This window comes from Mus caroli, chromosome 1 (assembly GCF_900094665.2).
Source record: "Mus caroli chromosome 1, CAROLI_EIJ_v1.1, whole genome shotgun sequence".
In the NCBI taxonomy this organism is placed as follows: domain Eukaryota; kingdom Metazoa; phylum Chordata; class Mammalia; order Rodentia; family Muridae; genus Mus; species Mus caroli.
Genome location: NC_034570.1, coordinates 17,733,441 through 17,742,793, shown reverse-complemented (window position 1 = coordinate 17,742,793; position 9,353 = coordinate 17,733,441).

The window sequence follows — 9,353 nt, the reverse complement described above, 5'->3', positions numbered from 1 at the left end:
GAGAGAAAAGAGAGGGAACTTAAGACATAATAGGAGAGAGAGAGAGAGAGAGAGAGAGAGAGAGAGAGAGAGAGAGAGAGAGAGAGAGAGAGAGAGGGAGGGAGGGAGAGAATGCAGTTTTATTAGGAGAGTTTTAGAGACAGGTTGAAGAGGGAACAAGCTAAACACAGGTGATGACAGAATGACCCAGAGAATGAGAAGGAGCCAGAAGATTTGCACACATTGCCAAAGTTAGTATGATGCCAAGCAGATCAAAAAGTCAGAGGCTGAGAGAGAGGCCAGGTTGAATAAATCAGCTAGGAGAGGAGTTTGAGCCAGAGCAGCCAAGTTGAATCAGCTACCCAGAGATCAGTAAGAACAAGAAAGGGTGAGCTTACTCAGCAGTTAAGTCTCAGAGGCTGAAAAGATTCTAGATTGTACAGAGGCTAGAAGTTTCTAGGAGCAAACCAAGATTAGCAGACAGAGGCAGTAAACCTCAGAGACACATTTACAATAGGGGAATTAAGGTTATATTTATACCCAGCAGATATCTATGTAGCATATCAACCAAACACACACAAACACACAAACACAAACACACACACACACACAACCTTCTTTTCAGCACCTCACAGAACGTTCTCCAAAAGTGACCATATAATTGGTCACAAAGCAAGCCTCAGAAGATACAAGAAAAATGAAGCAACCCCTTGTATCTTAGCATTCAACCATGGATTAAAGCTGAACTTAAGCAAAAACAGAAATATGACAAAGTACAAACTCATGGAACCCAAACAACTCTCTACTCAATGACTACTGGATCAGGGAAGAAGTAAAGAAATTAAAGATTTCAGAGAATTCAATGAAAATGAAGGCACAAGTTACCCAAACTTACATAACACAATGAAATAAATAATAAGAGGAAAGTTCATAGCACATCCTGCCTTCATAAAGAAATTGGAGACATCTTATACTAGCAACTTAACATCACAACTATAAGCTCTAGAATACAAGCAAACACATCCAAGAGGAGTAGATAAGCAAGAAATAATTAAAATCAGTGCTGAAATCAATACATTAGAATCAAAGAAATTAATACAAAGAATCAACTAAACCAAGAGTGGGTTCTTTGAGAAAATCAATAAGATAGAGAAACCTATAGACAAACAAACTAGAAGGCAGAAAGAATATCCAAATTAACAAAATCAGAAATGAAAGAGGGACATGACAACAGATAACAATGAGATCCAAAAAATTGTTAGATCTTACTTCAAAATTCTGTACTCCACATAACTGGAAGATGAAATGGATGATTTTCTTGATAGACATCACTTAACAAAATTAAATCAAGATCAGTAAATAAAAGTAGTAGCTAAATAAATAGCTAAGGAAATAAAAGTAGTAGCTAAAAGTCTCTTAATCAAAAGTCCCAGGGCCATACATGGTTTTAGGGCAAAATTCTACCAGATTTTCAAAGAAGAGCTAATACCAACACTCCTCAAACTATTCCACAAAGTAGAAAGAGAAGGAAGATTGCTAAGCTCATTCGATGAGGCCACAGTAACCCTGATAACTAAACCACATGAAGACTCAACAAAGAAAGAGAATTTCAGACAAATTTCCATTATGAATGTTAATGTATCAATACTCACTCAATAAAACACTTGCAAACTGAATCCAAGATCACACCCAAAACATCATCTACCATGACCAAGTAGTCTTTATCCCAAGGATGGAGGGACTATTCAATGTATGAAAATCCATCAATGTAATCCATCATATAAACAAACTGAAAGAAGAGAGAACAGGGATACAAGGTCCATACCCAAACAAACTAAATATAATATACGGCAAGTTGATGGCTAACATCAAATTAAATGGAGAGAAACTTAAAACAATTCCATTAAAATCAGGATAAGACAAGGCTGACCACTTGTAAAAAATAATTATTAATGATCTGTAAATATTAATAAATGCTGGAAAACAATGTGGTGGTAATGTTCAGTTGTTTCTTAACCAGTTAGTTCCCCCAATGAAACACATAGAGATCTGATAATATTTGAAAGGTTAGGCCTTAGCTGGCCAGACACTCTCCTAGCTCATTTAAGTTAACCCAACCACCTAGCCTCATATATCCATGTAAGTAGCTGCACCTGTAATCACACCCAGCTCCTTCAACCACTCCTTTCTCTTTCTTCTTCCCAAAGTTTCTTTCTCCTTCCTATGAAGTATTGCCTTCCTGTCTCTACAGTCTAACCACAGGTTGTAGTCTTTTCCCGACCAATTAACTTGTAGAGAGTTTTGTACAACAAACTGGTGCACATGAAAATTCACTTATCTTGGAGAAACTATATTTTGGAGGTAAAGAATTTAGCATTTAAACATAAAGCAGCACAAAGACCAACTCCAACACCCACTCTCTCCATAGATAGTCAATATAGTGTGTGAAGTTCTAGCTAGAGCAATAAGAAAACTGACAGAGATCAAAGGGATACAAATTCAAAAGGAAGAAGTCAAAGTATCACTATTAATGGTTGGTATGGAGGATAAATAAGTGACCCCAAAAATTCTACCAGAGGAATCCTACAGCTGATAAATACCTTTGGCAAAGTATCTGGATGCAAAATTAACTTTAAAAAAATCAGTAGCCCTCTTTTATACAAATGATAAATGGGTTGAGAAAGAAATTAGGGAAACATAACCCTTTAGAGTAGTCACAAAGAATATAAAATATCTTGGGGTAACTATAACCAAGAAAGTAAAAGACCTGAATGACAAGACCTCCATGTCTCTGAAGAAAGAAATTGAAGACCTCAGAAGAGGAAAAGATCTCCCATGTTCATAGATAGGTAGGATTTACATAGTGAAGGTGGCCATTTTATCACAAAAGCTTACATATTCAACGGAATATGCATCAAAATTCCAAACCAATTCTTTACAGACCTTGAAAGAGCAATATACAGCTGCATATTGAAAAGCAAAAATGAATAAATAAATAAATGGCAAAACAAAACAAAACAAAACAACAACAACAACAACAAAACACAAAAAAACCCAGGATAGCTAAAGAAATCCTCTACAGTAAAAGAACTTTTGGATAAATCACCATCCCTGATTTCAAACTGCACTGCAGAGCTCGAGTAATAAAATGGTATTGGCACTAAAACAAACAGGTTGATCAATTGAATTGATCAGAAGACCTGATCCCTATTCTATATTTTGTCTATTCTAAATATTCTATAATTTGTCTATAAGGACAAATAAGTCAAATAAGTCCCTGTCCCTATAGACAAATTGATTTTTAATAAAGAAGTCAAAAATGATACAATGGAAAAAAGAAAGCATCTTCAACAAGTGGTGTTAGTCTAACTGTATGTCTGCATATACAACAATTAAAATAGATCCACATTTATCACCCTGCATAAAACTCAAGTCCAAGTAGATCAAAGACCTCAATATAAAACTGGATACCAAAAATCTGATAGAAAGAAAGTGGGACTATCCTTGAATGCATAGAAAAAGGAAACAACTTTCTGAACAGAAGACCAACAAATTAGGCACAAAGATCAAAAATTAAATAAATGGAACCTCACAAAACTGAAAGTCTCTTTTAAAGCAAAGGGCACCATCAATAGGATAAAACAGCAGCTTACAGAATGGGAAAACATCTTAACCAACCCTACATCTGACAGAGTGCTAATATCTAAAATATATTTTAAAAAACAAGAAATTAGGCACCTACAAATCAAATAACCCAATTAAAAATGGGGTACAGAGCTAAACAGAGAATTCATGACAGAGGAATCTTTAATGGTTGAAAAGCATTTAAAGAAATATTCAACATCCTTAGTCATCAGGGAATTACAAATCAAAATGACTCTGAGATTCCATCGTATACCCATCAGAATGGCTAAGATCAAAAACTCAAGGGCAGCTCATGCTGGCAAGGATGCAGAGCAAGGGGAACACTCCTCTGTTCTTGCTGGGAGTACAATACTGTACAACCACTTTGGAAATCAATCTAGTGGTTTCTCAGTAAATTGGGAATAGTTCTACTTTAAGAGACAGCTATACCACTCCTAGGAACATACCCAAAAGATGTCCCACCATACCATAAGGACACCTGCTCAACTATGTTCACAAAAGTGTTGTTCATAATAGCCAGAAACTGGAAAACAACCTACATGTTTCTCAAATTGAATAATGGATAAAGAAAATGTGGGTCATCTACACAAAGGAATATTACTCAACCATAAAAATAAGGACATCATGAAATTTTCAGGAAATGGATGAAACTAGAAAATATCATCCTGAATGAGTAGCCCAGACTCAGGAAGACAAAGTATGTATTCACTTATAAGAAAACCTACAGATTCAACTAACCTGGGTCTATAGGGGTTCACAGAGACTGGACCACCAATCAAAAAGCATACATGGGACTGAACAACACATATGTAACAGATATGCATTTTGGTCTTTATGTGAGACCCCTAAGAGTAGGAACAAGGGCTACCTCTGACTCTGTTTCTGTCTTTGGACCCATTTCCCCTGACTAGGCTGCCTTGTCTAGGCTCAATAGGAGAAGATGTGCCTACTCCTATTGCAACTTGATATGCCAAGGTGGGTTGGGAACTATGAGAGGCCTCCCCTTTTCTGAGAAGAAAGAAGGGTGTTGGGGGGAGAGGAGCCAAGAATACGAGGGGGGACTGGGAGAAGAAAAGGTGAAGCCAGGATCCAGATGTAAAGCAAATAAATACATTTAAGAAAACCCTGAAAGCTCACAGATTTTCTCTAGCAAATAATATCCTACTATAGCCATTTCTCTCCATATTCTGAATCAGAAAATGTTTATTATCTTATAGCATAATCTTCCCACACAAGTGCACACATCTTACTCATAAGGGAAATGCTAATAGATTTTTCTTAAAAGAAGAAAAATGGTTATCCTCTTCTTTTGCTGGGAAGCAACTCTGATTGTTAGAAGACTGCTGTCATGTCCCTCATTTTACAAGATTGATTTCTGTCAACAAAGCCCCAAATTGCTTTTAGCTATGTGAAATATCTGCACAGTTAACTCGTTGAAGCCATTTCGGATGAAACATTTTAGCCGCTCCAAAAAAAAAAAAAAAATCTCTTTCAACTGCATCCCTAAGTCTGATTTATTTTGTTGGAATTTTGTCCAAAGTACAGAGATTTATCACTGTTAAGTTTCAACTTATTATATTTGGCCCATCATTTCAGCCTGTCAAGATCTCTTAAAATCTTGGTGCTGGCATGTAGTCTATTCTCTATCCATGCCAACTTCATGTCATATGCATCTTGCTTGACTATGTTCTCTATCCTGAGATAAGCCACGAGAAATGGATGTTTTTTTCTACTGAATTCACAGAACAAAAAGCAAGATGAGGGAGACATGTAAAGACAAGTATTTTTTGATTCAGAGCAAAGATGCCATGTGCAGTCATGCGTGTTCTTGGCAGTTCTCTACTGCTTATCTTGGCGCACAGGTTGGTATGGTGTAAGAATAAAGCTGAGAGTAAGAGGGAACCTAAAAGGTATTTTAATATACTGAGAGCTAGGATCATGGATGTGGGAAGCCCAAGATAAAGCTGTTAGGAAGGTACTCAATCTTGGAGTCTCAAAACAGGACTGAGGCATTTGAAAACATTGGGAATAAAGGCCTTTAAGGGTTGTGCCCCATTTTTTTTCTCACTTGCCTTTAAACTAGTACATGTCACCTTATATAGAACCTATAGTTGGTTGCTTTCTTAGGGTTTGTTCTTTCTGAGAGCAAGCCATTCCTCACTGCTCACAGGAATGTAAGTGAATTTCTCTAGTGAACATAAGCAATGCTTAAAGTTATTCTAATCGGGGAGCATTTCTCTGGTGAGTTGGGCACAAAACTTCAGAAGGGAATCCCCAACAGCAGAAATAATAATAATAAGTCATCATAATTGCAATTTTCTTGTGGGTTCATTTTCTCCCCCTTTAATTAAACATATTTTATTTTCTCATACAATATAAGCATAGTATCCCCTCCCTCTGCTCCTCCAAGTTCCTCTCTGCCTTCTCTCCCATATGGATCTGCTCCCTTTCTGTCCTCATTAGAAAAGAACAGGCTTTTAAGAGACAACAGCAAAACATTAAAAAAAAAGGTAAAACTACATAAAACAAAAAATCATTATATCAAAGTTGGACAAACTAAGCCAACATAAAAATAAAAGAGTCCCAAGAACAGGCTCAAAAATCAGAGATACACTTGTTCTTACACTCAGGAGTCCCATAAAAGTACTAAGCTGAAGGCTATAGTATATATTCAGAGGACCTGCTGCTGGACATGTGTAGGCCCTGTTCTTGCTGCTTCAGTCTCCATGAGTTCATATGAGCCTGGTTCAGTTGTTGTAGAGGGACCTCATTCTTCTGGTGTCCTTGTCCCCTCCATCATCCCTATTCATTCTGCCTCTGCTACCTCTGATTTCCTGAGCTCTGAGGGGAGGGACTTGATGGCAACATCTCCTTTAGTATTGTGTTCCAAAGTCTCTCCTTGCATAATGCCAGGTTGTGGTCTCTGTACTTGTTCCCATCTGCTGTAGGAGGGAGCCTATTAAATGATGGCTGAATAAGGCACTGGTGTCTTATTAGTATGGTAGAAGTTCATTAGAGTCATTTTATTGTTGATTTCCACTCCTCCAGGTTTCCTTCTTTTCAAGATTGAGCATTCTATAATTTTCTTTTGTTTTTGTTTTTGTTTTGTTTTGTTGTTTTGCTTCTTTATTTAATTGGATATTTTCTTTATTTACAATCTAAATGTTATCTCCTTTCCTGGTCCAGCTGCCACCCAGAACCCCCATCCCATCCCCCATGCTTCTGTGAGGGTGTTCCCATACCTACCCACCCACTCCCCTCTCCCTGCCCTCAAATTCCCCTTTACTAGGGCATCATGCTTTCACAGGACCAAGGACCTCTTCTCCCATTGATGCCTGACAAGGCCATTCTCTGCTACAGGTGTGCCTGGAGCCATAGGTCCCTCCATGTATATTCCATGGTTAGTGGTTTAGTGTCTGGGAGCTCTGGGGGGGGGGTCTGGTTGGTTAATAATATTGTTCTTCCTAAGGGGTTGCAATCCCCTTCAGCTCCTTCAGACCTTTCTCTAACTCCTCCATTGGGGACCCAGTGCTCAGTACAATGGGTGGATGCAAGCATCCACCTCTGTATTTGTCAGGCTCTGGCAGGGCCTCTCAGGAGACAGCCAAATCAGGCTTCTGTCAGCATGCATTTTTTGGCGACCACAATAGAGACTGGGATTGATGACTATATATAGGATGGATCCCAAGATGACACAGTCTCTGGATGGCCTTTCCATCAGACTCTGCTCCACACTTTGCTTTTATATTTGCTCCCATAAGTATTTTGTTAACGCTTCTTTTTTTCACCTTTCTTTTTATTATTTATTTATTTTATTAGATATTTTCTTTATTTACATTTCAAATGCTATCCTGAAAGTTCCCTATACCCTCCACCCCCCACCCTGCTTCCCAACCCACCCACTCCAAATTCTTGGCCCTGGCATCCCCCTGTACTAGGGCATATAAAGTTTGGAAGACCTAGGGGCCTCTCTTCTCAATGATGGCTGACTAGGCCATCTTCTGCTACATATGCAGCTAGAGACACAAGCTCTGGGGGTACAGGTTAGTTCATATTGTTCCACCTATAGCGTTGCAGATCCCTTTAGCTCCTTGGATACTTTCTCTAGCTCCTCCATTTGGGACCCTGTGACCCATCTTATGAATGACTGTGAGCATCCACTTCTGTATTTGCCAGGCACTGACATAGCCTCATATGAGACAGCTATATTAGGGTTCCTTCAGCAAAATCTTGCTGGCATATGCAATAGTGTCTGTGTTTGGTGGCTGATTATGGGATGGATCCCGGGATGTGGTAGTCTTTGGATGGTCCATCCTTTCATCTTAGCTCCAAACTTTGTCTCGTAATTCCTTTCATGGGTATTTTGTTCCCCATTCTAAGGAGGAATGAAGTATCCACACGTTGGTCTTCCTTCTTCTTGATTTTCTTGTGTTTTGCAGCATCTGCTGTCACCTGAATTTTTTATCTTAGCCATTCTGAGTGGTGTGAGGTGGAATCTCAAGGTTGTTTTGATTTGCATTTCCCTGATGATTAAGGATGCTGAACATTTCTTTTTTAGGTGCTTCTCAGCCATTCGGTATTCCTCAGGTGAGAATTTTTTGTTTAGGTCTGTACCCCATTTTTAATGGCGTTATTTGAATTTCTGGAGTCCAGCTCTTGAGCTCTTTGTATATAGTGGATATTAGTCCCATATCAAATTTAGGATTGGTAAAAATCCTTTTGCAATCTGTTGTTGGTCTTTTTGTCTTATTGACAGTGTCTTTTGCCTTACAGAAGCTTTGCAATTTTAAGAGGTCCCATTTGTCAATTCTTGATCTTAAAGCACAAGTCATTGCTGTTCTGTTTAGGAATTTTCCTTCTGTGCTCATATCTTCGAGGCTTTCCCCACTTTCTCCTCTGTAAATTTCAGTGTCTCTGGCTTTATGTGGAGTTCTTTGATCCAGTTAGACTTGAGCTTTACACAAGGAGTTAAGGATGGATCAATTCACATTCTTCTATATGTTAACAGCCAGATGTGCCAGCACCATTTGTTGAAAATGCTGTCATTTTTCCACTGGATGGTTTTATCTCCCTTGTCAAAGATCAAGTGATAATAGGTGTGTGGATTCCTTTCTGGGTCTTCAATTCTATTCCATTGATCTACCTGTCTGTTGCTGTACCAGTACCACACAGTTTTTATCACAATTGCTCTGTAGTACAGCTTACTACCAGGCATGGTGATTCCACCAGAGGTTGTTTTCTTGTTGAGAATAGTTTTTGCTATCCTAGGTTTTTTATTATTCCAGATGAATTTGAAAATTGTCCTTTCTGACACAGTGAAGAAGTGAGTTGGAATTTTGATGGGGATTGCATTGAATCTGCAGATTGGCTTTCGGGAGGATAGCCATTTTTACTATATTAATCCTGCCAATCCATGAGCACTGGAGATCTTTCCATGTTCTGAGATCTTCTTCAATTTCTTTCTTCAGAGACTTGAAGTTCTTATACAGAACTTTCACTTCCTTAGTTAGAGTCACACCAAGGTATTTTATATTAATTGTGACTATTGTAAAGGGTGTTGTTTCCCTAATTTCTTTCCCAGCCTGTTTATCCTTCATGTACAGGAAGGCCATTGACTTGTTTGAGTTAATTTTATATCCAGCTATTGCACTGAAGCTGTTTATCAGGTTTAGGAGTTCTCTGGTGGAATTTTTAGGGTCACTTATATCTACTATCATATCATCTGCAAA